The following is a 12821-nucleotide window of genomic DNA, read 5'->3' as shown; positions in this document are numbered from 1 at the left end:
AGCAACCATTTTTAGGTAGACATTATTCAGCAAGGATGTACTTGAGTCAGGAAACTGAACCTTACTAGAGGTTGACATGAATACTTCTTTAGAAATGTATTATAGTATCTGTAAAGGTTGGTAGGATGCCATATAAGTTGCAGGTGGTGGGTTTTATGTCATTTCAGCATGATGGTTGGGGATGTAGAAATGGTCTGATCACATTTATGGCTGCACTGCTTGATTTGAGGGCTCAAGATTGTGAATGAAGTTATGGTAAGTTTTCAGTCAATACATCTACATCATGATGAGGCAGAACTTGCTCTTCATGGTGGAACTGTTAAAAACGTGTTTCTACATTTGTACCAAAGATGTTCTCATTCTCAGGTTCCTGTGGGATTTGGATCCTAGCATTCCTGGGAAACTACGTTTTTCTTGCCATTCTTTCTGCACAAGGGAATTTTACCACAATTTACAGTGAGAGTAAACCACCAGTGGGTGTTATAATGATATTTAAATATATAGTTAGGGATACATAGCTGCGCTCTTGTACCAGCACCTATTATGACTTCTAGGATTATGTTGTGATTCTAATGCTTCTGGGAGGCGCTTGTGCTGATCAATATGGTCAATAGTTTGGAAACTGACAGGTGGACAACTAGTCTTGAGCATTCACTTTTTTCTGGGGTGACTTGCATTTGCATTGTTGGCTGGTGGATTGGACCCTCGCTCTCCACCTACCACCAACACTAGGTGGTCTTGTAACTAAAGGCCAGATGCATAAACATTAGGAACCAATTTCCTAATTGTGATTATCTGTGATTTGCAGTTAGGTAATCAGCATTCTTAATGTATGAAGCACTTCTATTCCCAAATAGCGATTCCTAGTATGTCGCAAATCGGCATACATCATGAATATTAATGAGGTAGGTTGCAATTTGTGAGCCATTAGGAATCGCAGCCATCACAAAGATGGTGGCCTGCTGAGGTCAGCGGACCACTATGTCTGTGATTTCTTTTTAATGAAGCAATCTTTTTTTTTTATACAGTGCGTTTTCCTTAAAGGAAAACCGAATATATTTAACAAGAAAAAAAAATTAAGCTTTGAAGTTGAATTTTTCAAGAGCAGGCAGTATGGACCACTGTCTGCTCTTGAAAAATATTTTATCACCATTCTCAAAGGGGAGGGTTCCCTAGGGGACCGTTTCCCATGTGCGAATGGGTGACCACCACTTTTAAAATGGTGGTAAAGTATTTCTGTTTCGCGACCTGAATTCAGATGCAAAACAGTAATGCATACCATACCAATTCGATTTTCCGAAGGGATGCCGAAAGCGCCCCTCTTCCGAATACCGAAATAGCTAGTTACCGAATCACGTTTTGCATTCTGTACATTTGATAAAGCATTTTTTTTTTCGTAAATGGATCACGGCCATTTGCAATCATAAACATGTTCTGCACATCTGGCCCTAAGTTTTTTGCAATACAAATGCACTCATACAAATCAATGCAATCTATACCAGGCTCACTGTACCTTTTGTTTCACTATCATAATTTTTAAATGAGTTCAGCCTCTAACAGGGTTTGAGTTTTTATCTAACAGCCAGTTATTCCCACCACAATATAGTAGATTATTGTATTAATATCTTTTTAGCAGTCCTTATTCAAGATTTAATTTGTTAGGTAATAGATTTCACACAAAAGGTGATAAAATTCAGCCTCATAGGAACAGCAGCAAGTACATTCACCAAAAATAGGAAGGTATATTTAATTGAAATAAAACATAGTGGAGCTGTACTCACTTGAACTGCTGGGGAGACAGGCTTGGTTAGGAAAGTAATTGTTTCCCATTACGGCTAAGAGCATAACCTTTTTCTAAACAATTAAGTCTTACCAGACTGAATTTTTGAGGCTAAGAGGGGTAAATGCAGATGCTGTGCTTCTAGACTATTATATTTTGTGGTGTCTTGCTGTGCTAACTGTATGTCAGTTACTAAACAACTGATAATTATGTGAAACTTGATCTGACCAACAGTTGGTCATTGTGTTAGCAAGCTTAAGAGGTACGTGGTTTTATAATGTCCATTCTTTCTCAACCTTTTAGGCCCACTTAGCTCAGGTACCTAATAAGTGATATGCTTGAGTGTAGAGATTAGAGGGACTTACTTTTTTCAAAAATAAAGTCTGTTTTATTTTTTTTATATTTATGCTATTACTTGCCCATCTCTCTTATTTTTTTGTGAGCACTTACCTTGTTTAGTCTGGACAGGACCCAAGAGGAAAATGCATTACAGCAGCAAAGGTGCAAATGCAGTGCACAATGTGTTGTTTTTGGTGAAATTTATCAAGTGGAAGGAGAGAGGGATACGGCACAGATCACTGACCACTTCATGTATGTGAAAAATGCCACTTTATTCAAACAGTGGAGATCTAAATATTTTCATGGGCATTCTTGCCCAGCCCTCAATCTTGCTCTTCCCCAGTTCCCCCACCGATGGGGCATAACCTGCTCTAACTTTCCCATAAAGGCATTGACCGCTAGCTTTCCAACTATAGTCACCCAGGACAACCCCCTCTATGTTATACTTAGGATAAATTGAACCACTTCTTCAGTCCTGCTCCTCCTCACCTGGGCATTGCTGTGCCCCAGATTCCAAAAACTACTGCCTACGCCTTACCATATGCTATCCTGGTGTACTCATCCTACCACCAATACCAACATCCTTTGTTTTCTGCTGTCCACAATTCTTCCGGCATGGGACTCTCTTTTTGTCTCCCTGGCCAACCCACAGAATCTTTCAGAATGTGAATGAGACAGATCATCCGAATGTCACTGTCCACCCCTGCACATATCGACTCCAAACAAAATGTGATGCCTCAGGCATTCAAGCAAAAAATACATGCGGCAGTTTCAACACTTGTGCATCCCTGGCAGACTACCTGTTCATGATCTGGACCACTGCCATGTTATCCATCCTGAAAACACCTTTTGATGTGCCAAATCCGCTCTCCACAATGTGATGGCTACCACCAGCAGAAAAAACTCCAAGAACGTGATCCTCCTGCCCCCCAACTTTCACTGTGCGGGCCATTCCTCAGAACATCAACGGTCTTGTCAATACAGTCCAAACTCCAAACCTGCTGCTGCATCAGAAGATATATGTACATCCAATTCCATGTCAACCTGCATGCACAATGGAATCCATTGAAGGAATTTAAAAAGAAGCCCTATATGCTGAAATCTTCTTTGGCCCCTGCTGATAAGCGTGCATGGTGATATGACAACGAAAAACACAAACGTCTGCAGAAAGCCCTCCTTGCTGTGACCACTCTGCATGCAAAATTAAGGTTTACCAGCAACACTTGTACCTCTTTCACTCTTGACTTCTCCTTGCCCAACCTGTCACGCAGTAGAGCCTGCAATTTCTCTTTTTTGTCAGTCCATCTCAATCCCCAGAAATGGTAATAGCTTACTGAGCCCCACAGTCTTTTCTGGTGCCAAGGGGACCCCTAGGTCACCAAAGACCTCTTGAAAACTTACTAGCAGCTGCTAATAGTCCACCAAGCCAAGCTGACCGACAAAGAAAGAATCCAGGTAATGTGTCACCAGCTCATGTCCCATGTGGCATGTGAAGAGCCACTGCAGGAAAGAACTGAAATGTACAAATAGCGCAGAGGATATGGAAAAGACCACCGGCAGCACCTTGTCTATGTGCCACTGCCCCTCAAATTACATGACCAACAGTTGGAAATCATCTGGGTGCACCAGTCGCAGCCTGAAAGTTGACTTCACATCACATGTTGCCATTTGCGCCCCCTGGCCTACTTTTACCACCAGTGACATAGCCATGTCCACTGATGAATAGGACACATACGCCTTCTCCTCCAAAATGAAATCATTGGCCGAGCCCCCTTCGTGCCAGGAAAAATGTTGCATTAGCCGGGATTGCCCATTTTCCTTTTTAGCACCACACCAATAAGTGACACAATCAAATTGGCCATCGACCAGTCCTTAAGGAAGCCCACCATCCCCCCTTTCTATACTTCCTTACTCAGCTTATCTCACACTACCTGTGCTCCATGGCTGACTGCAGGTTATCCGCCCACCTCCTATCCCACGGACCCTCGTATCCGAGGCAGAAACCCCATGGAAACCCATCCTGCAGTATCTCTGCATCCTCTACCCAGTCATTGAAGCTGTTTGCCACGGCCCAAGTACTGTTGCCTCTGCCCTGATGTCTGCTTCTGATGTCCCCCCCCCACAGATACGAAGCAGTGTATGAGCACGTGCCTCCCTGAACACTTGGAGCATTCATATTGAAATTTGAAGGAATCTGGTGTGCACAACCCCTTGTTAAAATCCCAACAGGCTCCTCACATCCAGCTGTGCCCGTTTGCTGCATTTCTCACCCCTCCCTGGGTAGGGGGTCCCTGAAAGTGCCCAGCAGACAATGGGTAACCCACTGGCTGTAAAAATTGTTTTCCTGGATTTGGCTGGACTCATGGTGTGCTACCATAAGTCCGAATCAAGCTCTCCCCACTTTACTTCTGGGTCCAACACAATCTGGACCCTGAACTCCTCATCATACTGGACCCATATCCCCCATATGTTATCTGAGCTTTGTGTATAACGCCCATGTATTTAAACAGCACTATGCATACTCTGGAAACTTCTAGCAGTAGACACTGGCATATATAAGAAATGCAGTTGTCCAATTTGTGATCATCAGAGGCACCCTGAGCCTCTTGGAGACTCATACTCCTCCACCTTGGACTTCTCTTAGGAGCGCAGCTCTCCAACATCTTCACATATTCCCATGTTTCAATTTCTTTCTTTTGGCCAGCATCTAGTGTACCCCAAAGGGCTTTGTCATCCCTGCAGGAAAGTAGGATCTGCTTTTATGGTTACCCCCACTTTTTGCCTGGTGCTCAGCTGTTATTGACTAGTTTGACTGTGATCCTGCTAATCAAGACCCCAGTCTCTCTTCTTTCTCCCTTAAACTGTTATGTTAAGTACTTAGGAACATCCTAGATTGGATACTGGAGTACCCTTATCAGTCCGTAGTATATGGGTCTAAGGTACCCAGGGCATAGGTCCTCCAGAGGTCCCCCATGGGTTAAAGCATGCATTATGCTACCCACGGGAAACTATTCAAAATGGAACTACAGGCCTGCCATTGCAGCATGTGTGAGCTGGTGCTAGCACCAATTACTAAAGATATAGGTTTCCTATATCTAGAGTCACTGCACTTAAAACCTATAAGTCGCCCCTATAGCAGGCCTTTGCAATCCTAAAGGTAGGGTGCACGGTTTTAAATGTGAGGGTGCTCCTGCATAAGCAGGATACCCCTAAAGCCTAGGGAGTCCATTCTCCTGGGTTGTAAATGAAGCAGCCATATACCTTATAGAGGGGCACAGGGTAATTACGCGATGAGCATCTCGAAATTGGGTGCAATGAATAATATCATGTTTGGAATCAAACATGTTGGAATCATAACCCCACACATGAAACATCGTGAGCGGTATGATTCCAAGCACTGGGAAAGCTCCGAGTGTTCCAGGTGCCAGCCTTCTAGACTCAGACAGCACAAAATAGTTGGTGCCTATCAGAGACACGATTTCGCCCTCCTGCTGCTGAGCCAAGCTCGAGTAGGGGAAGGCAGAACAATAGGCATCCTGCCACAGGGAGGTATGACCACCTCCCAGACAGGATTTAGTGTATTGGGGCTGGATGGGAGCGCTTGCCAGCACCAGTAAGTCTGCATTGGTGCCTTCGTCCATGATCCAATTCAAACCAGGCTCCCACTCTGGTGCGAAATTGGACAAAGGACATGGGAGTAACCCCCTTTCCTGACCCTCCCCCCTTTCCTTAGGGTAGTTAAGGGTTTACCTGGGTGTAGGTCTCCAGATTCGTCGTGGGACAAGATTCAAATCAGACACCACTTCTACTTTTAGCGCCTGGGCACTCTGGACTTAGCTGAACTTTTTTGGGACTCAACTTCCTCTCCCTTCCAGTCTCCTGTGTCGTCTGTGCCTGTGCACCATACAGGAACCTTCTAAGGACAGTGGGCATCAAATACTCCTGAAGGAATCTCCCTTGAAGTGAAGGAGTCACTTACCTGCATTCGAAGGCTCCATAACTTAGCTGACTGGTCGACTGACACTGAACTCCTCCGGAATCTAAATGGTTCTGCAACAAAGGTGGTGGTTCTGCACAACTCTCGAGGCCTGCCATGCTTACAGGTACCTCTCAACGAGAATCCACCTTCGGATTCCACCGGACACCTTCTCCTTCTTCAGCAGCGGCACTTTCCTCAAGTCCTCCATTGAGTTTGAAGGCAGTTTTCAACACCACTTCACGCCTATTAACCTGGCTTCCCTGGTATAGGTAACGTGGGTACTAGGGTATCCACGGATGGGTGGCTCTCCAACTTTCTGTCTTCCATGGGGTTTCTTCAGGGTCCACTGGGAAGGGTCCTTAATCTTTAAAATTCCAACTGCGACTTACACATTGATTGGTGCGGTGCACACAGTCGTATTCCCACACTGCACATGCTCTCCGTGGGATTCCTAGTCACTCACCTTGTGTGGTTCCTTGGGTTCCCAGCACTTCTACGTCCTCTCGACATCGTCCTGATTCGAGTTGTGGTTCTTGTATCACTTTCTTAGTATATTTTTTGGTGCCCCCCTGGGGTCCGCTGTGTATTCTGTGCTATTTACTTGATTTCTTTGCAAACTTTTGTGTGAATTGTGCATTACTTCCAGTAGGAGATATTTGTATGTGTTAGAGAGTATAATATAATAAATACATATTTTAAAAAATGCCTTGTGTGGTTCTTTTTCACTTAATCCATACATATAAGATTGCATTCTGGTAAAACAAGTTGCTTTACACTCCTTCTGGGCTAAGCCACACTCTGCTCTCCACAGCTACCACTTAGCTTTCTAAGGTTCTATGAGACCTCTTAAATGACCATAAGGGTTGTCTGGACTGGGTGCCCACTTACATAAGTGGACATCATATATCAGGCCTGCCTCTCACAATCCCCACATAGGATAACTTCTTAATCTTCAATTTCTTACTCTTCAGCCCCTCCTTTTTCTTACCTTTTTTTACTGCTTTTGCCCCTGGTGCTGTCCTTACCCTTGTCAGCACACATACTCTACTTCTTGGTTGTAGCCTGTCCTTCCTTCCTTCACACTTCCTTCCGTACCCACAGCAACGTCTGTGACATACCTACCCTTGTCTAGCTGCTGATCTCTCCCACTTTGTCCCCTTCTGCATCCACAACCAAGAACACCATCACTAGATTTGCTACAGTGTCCCTTCTGCTCTTACCTGGCTTCAAGATGAGTGCTAATGCAGAAGCTTGCTGCCTCACCAGTTGACTCCGTTTCTCCAGCACCACGCTCTGCCTTGAATCACCAGATGGGAGGGGGCAAGAAAAAGTAGGTGAAAATATCCAAGCGATCTTCTAATATTCAATCTGAGAAAGGGAAAAAAGCAATTTATACACTTTTCTATATAGTTCCCAACAATGATAAAGTGATCTCCTGGTCCCAGGGTCACAAGTGTAGTATGAATCAATTAAGTAGACTTTAAAAACACCATGCTCCTAGGACAGCTGTAAACATCATGCTAGCGGTGGAGGCTGTTGGGGTGAAGAGGTAGTCTACGTTTTGACCCAAAAGTGAAGTGCAGGGAAATTACACCTTGCTAGGAGGGTCTTCTTCAGGACAAGGGGGAATCGAAGGAAAAGGCAATCCTCCTAACCGTCCGTGATTCCAAAGACGAGGAGGGTTAGGTTGTAAGGCTAAAAACTGCAACGTCTTAGACGAGTATTCCTGCCCGGAAGGCAGAAGTGTTGCAAGTTCACAGTCGTCAGGGATTTAAAAACCCATCTTTGGTCAGCCCTTTGGGGGTGGCCAAACCAGTCATGCGCACTCTCCCTTTTATCTATTTAGGCTGCATGCAGCCAACATAGAGAAAATGGCCTTCTCACAGGCGCCAGGCTGGGCACCATCCTGACCAATGACAACGCTGCCATTGCAGTGTTGTGATTGGCCTAGGGGAGGGAGGCTGCCTGTGTCTGCTTCCTGTTCAGGATACCTCGGGAAAACTCGGGACCCGGCCAGGAGCTGAGGTGGCGTGGGACCCAGGAAGGTACGTTTTTTATGATTTAATTATACCTGTCCCGCCTTCACCCGCGTGACCCCTCACCTAACCCACACCCGCGAGTCATGCCGGCCTCAGCAGTCCTAACTCCGTCACAGAGTGGAATGGGGTCATTGAGAGCTACTGACCCCATCCCGCTGAGTGACGAGCATCATGATAGACACTCAGCTATGGGCATTTCAGATAACTAAGTGTGACTGCAAATGTTAATGTATCTGAGAACTATCTCTGTGTAACTAACTCTCTGTATTCAATGTGTGATGGGTAATTGCTGAAAATGAAACTAAAAAAATATATAAATGAAAACATACAAAAAATATATATCTCAAGTATACATTTGCTTTAGTACTTCTCCTTGCATTTAGGATAAATACTTCAGTCTTCATCACTACACGCTCTTTGGTGAAGAATGAATTATATTATCTACTTGACCTCTTAAGATGCGCAAAATACCCAATACCAATAATAACTTGTTGATTTTTCTTTTTGACAATAGTATGAGCTCAACGAAACTCTACGACCTTATACATGGCTTTACATAAGCAAAATTCCAATTGAAGTGTTCTCCCTGTTACATCACAGGGTAACCTAGTTAAAAAATCCAGTCCAAATAGTTCAATAAATGCTCAAGAGAATAGTTGAGAGTTTATTTTCATCAACAACATGACTCCAATATACTTCTCTGTAATCCAGGAGTCCAGTCCAAACAATGCTCTGAAGAGCAGCAAGTGAGGAAATCCGGAATCCATGTTTTGAGGTCCAGGCTACAGCACTATTGTAGCACAATGTCCCAGGAAAGGGTACAGAGAAAGGTATACTTGATAAACCAAGATGGCTGCCATCTCTTTGGGATCAGCAAAATGTTGTGACCTGCCAGGAATCCTAGTTTGTTGCCAGAATGCTGCCCAGGTCTAAACTGGGGTGGCATAGTGAGGAAAAGAATGATGGATTTAACCCAGAGCTCTTGATTGGGGGTGAATGTTTTGATTTATTCTGCATTCCGCCCATCAAGTGTGTGTATTTTGCTTTCTCATCCTAAGTGCGCCGAGTATGCCCAGATGTGGATCCCGGGCTCACTGTGCCACTGGATTCAAGCTATCATGGCTGATGAGGGGTTTAACCCCGGACACGGGATGCTTGTTTCCGCTCCATGTAGGACCTGGCTTGGCAGTTCGGGCTGGACTGTTCCCATGAGGTACAGGGTCAAGACTGATTTGCACATGGCCAGGTCTAAACTGGGGTGGCATAGTGAGCAAAAGAATGATGGATTTAACCCAGATCTCATGACTGGGGTGAATGTTTTGATTTGTTCTGCATTCCGTCCATCAACTGTGTTTCTTTTGCTTTCTCGTCCTAAGTGCGCCGCGTATGCCCAGAAATGGGTCCCGGGCTCACTGTGCCACTGAATTCAAGCTATTCTGGCTGATGACGGGTGAAACCCCAAAACCCGTCTTAGGATGCTTGTTTCCAGTCCAGGGCCTGGCAGTTTGGGCTGAACAGTTCCCATGATGCACAGGGCTAAGACTGATTTGCATATGGCCAGGTCTAAACTGGGTGGCATGGTGAGCAAAAGAATGATGGATTTAACCCAGATCTCTTGGCTTGTTGGTGAATGCTTTGATTTGTTCTTCATTCGATCCATCAACTCTGTGTGTTTATCATGCTGCCCTGCAGCATATCCTCTGCATGCATGCAGCTTTTTTCCAAACAGTGCCAGAACTTCATTGGAACGCACCCAGAACTAGCAGATTCAGATACTGCTTTGAGGCATATGTAGTGCTGGCTTTAGGGCAGTGCAACAGATGCTCTTGTACAGGGCAACAAGGTTAACCACTTGGATGCTAAGGCATGCTCATGATTTACACTAAATTTCCATTGAAATCAATGGAAACTCCATGACGAGTTACCCTTGTCATTAGCACTGAAGGGGTTAAGGGAACACCCTCTGCATAGATAAGAGCAGCCTATAAAAAGCTTTGTGTGTGCAACTTTTTCAAGGGAAATTACAATGGCATGGTATTGGAAAATGTCTCTCTCTGAAGGGTCACACCCCAAGCTTTTGCCTTTCTCCTCCTCTTTTTCTGACCTCGTTTTTGTCGGCACACATTATCAGATCGATTCAACAAAGACATCAGTCTGTGCGTCGGCTGGTCACTTCGGAGTTGGAGGCTCCCAGTTCATCCTGGCCACAGTCAAAGACGATGAAACACACAGGAAATGCCAACTCACAAAAGATCCGACCAACGAGATTTGTGAAATCATCTATAACATTACAGAAGAAGGTAAAACAGCAAGATTTCCAACCCAAAATGAATTCTAGTTTCTCATCACTCAATCCACCAGAACATCTGTCATCTACTCCCGCCCCAAAATTCACAAAAACCTTGAAACCCCTCCAGGCCGCACAATTGTTTATGGCTGTGGGTCCATTTTGGAACACTATGGCAATTTCTTTATAAAAGACTTTGTACCCAACACTCAGTCTAACATTAGGGACAGGGTGAATTTCATAAACCATTTGGAACACCACCCAATTAACCCACATACAGACATCTTATGTACCTTGGATGTTGAATCCCTGTACGCTCCCATCCCCCAAATGGAAGGGTTAACAGTCACGGAGAGTAGACTTAACAGTAGAGCACCCCCACATGCAGTTCTCATTTCCTTCATTTTACAACTATTAACCCTATGCCTCACAAGAACTTTTTTTTCTGTTTAATGACCAATCCTATCTGCAGATTAAGTGTACATCTATAGGTGCAGTTTTTGCCCCTAACTTTGCTATTCATTACATGTACAATCTAGAGACTCCCAAAATACTGACCACAACAAATCCACACCAGAGTAGTATACTAATCTGGAAGCAATATATTGATGATATTTTTCTAATCTGGCAGGGTGATCAAATCACATTGCTCAATTTTCTAAATTGGCTCAACAACAACAGTAACAGCCTGAGATTCACATTAACACACAGCAAGATGGAGATCTCCTTTCTTGACCTTACGAACTTTTCACTGGATTGTATGGAAAACCCATTGAAAGGAACACATTACTACTATATGGCAGCCACCATCCTTACACCCTATGTGACAAACTCCCTTTTTCACAATCCCTTAGAATCTGAGAGAACGGCACGTTCAAGGCTGGCTACTTCCAAGAGGCCAATACCTTAGCAGAGAAATTACTGGCCAGAGGATACCCACATAGACTAGTGTGGAGATCCATCAAGAGAGCCTAGTGTTGCCCGAGAGAAAGCCTGCGTACACCAAAGACACACAAAACTAGTTAGTGAGCACCACTACTTTTTACCCAATATCGAACAGAGTTAGGAAAAGTGTTTGAGAACACTGGCCAGTACTCAGTGCCTGTGACTATAGTCTGGAACGGCCTCTGTTTGCATTTCATTAAAATAAAAACATTAAGGACCATCTGGTCTAAGCTAGCCTCCCCCCTAAAAGACTAGACAGACACTGAATGACGTCCGGGGCCTCCCTCCCCTGGTGGGCCACTTGAAATGTCGCAACTGCACTGTATGTCAGTACACTATTGAAAGCAAGGAATTTGTATTTAATGCTATCAAAGTCTCCCTTGAACAATTCTCCAATTTTAATATTTCCAATGTAATCTATGCCATCATGTGTCCATGTAATATGATCTACATTGGCCATAATACCCAAAAAGAAGGATTCGGATTTGCCAGCACCGAAGCAGAATTCGTTGTAAGGTCCCAGGTGCTCCACTTGTGGATCACTTCTCTACAAAATACACTCAGAGGACGATGTCCTTTCCTTAATGTGAATAAACTACCACCAGGAGGAGCTGGCATCAAGAAAATCCTTGACATAGAAGAACTTAAATGGATTCTTTAGACGAAGAGTCTTTATACTGGTCTCAACCGCACTGAGGACAGGACTGAGGATTGAGGACTGGAATACCCTTATTTGACTATGAATTCAAGTTCATCATGACTTGTGCTCTTTTCTGAAATTGTCCTTCGTACAGATTCATTGGTGCACAAATTGCCTCACACACTGTGTGCTCCCAACAATGTAACCGCAAGCTGATGGAGAGTAGTACACACAATATCACTGGGCTAAGAGTTTCTCTTATTATGTTTGCACCTATGATTGGTGTGGGAATATCTCTGTCTTCCTATGACCACTATTGCCATGTCAAGTACATTGTCTACACTCGATGCAGTATTACACTGCCATTATGTGCTTGAATAGGCCCAGAAGAGATATTAACTTCTATGTTCTCTGGGTGAACCTTTATATGATGGTTGCAAATTCCAATACTTATGTATAGTCTCATAATATTATGACGTGCTTGTTAAGGCTACAGAGTGTGCCCCTCATGTAATTCTCTGAGTCTTAATGTGTTGATAACTGTTGCTAATCACTGTGTCTTTTCGACATGCTACGCTTGGCATTGTGGCGCCAACGCAGGCACCCTTGCACCATAGTGCAAGGGTGTCTGCATGCAGAGGAGGATTGTTTTGTATAGGAAGGTGACCCTTACTGCACATAAACAATCCTGAAATGCCAGTTTGTCTCTTTCATGTGTCCTGCGTAATGGAATCTGAGGTCTCAAAATCACATTGTGCACAGGAGTCAATTGGTCAGTATCAACCAGGGCCCAATAATATGCAAGCAACTGC

The sequence above is a fragment of the Lissotriton helveticus genome, chromosome 2_2 (genome assembly GCF_964261635.1).
Source record: "Lissotriton helveticus chromosome 2_2, aLisHel1.1, whole genome shotgun sequence".
NCBI classification, from domain to species: Eukaryota; Metazoa; Chordata; class Amphibia; order Caudata; family Salamandridae; genus Lissotriton; species Lissotriton helveticus.
Note: the sequence above shows the minus strand (reverse complement) of the source record.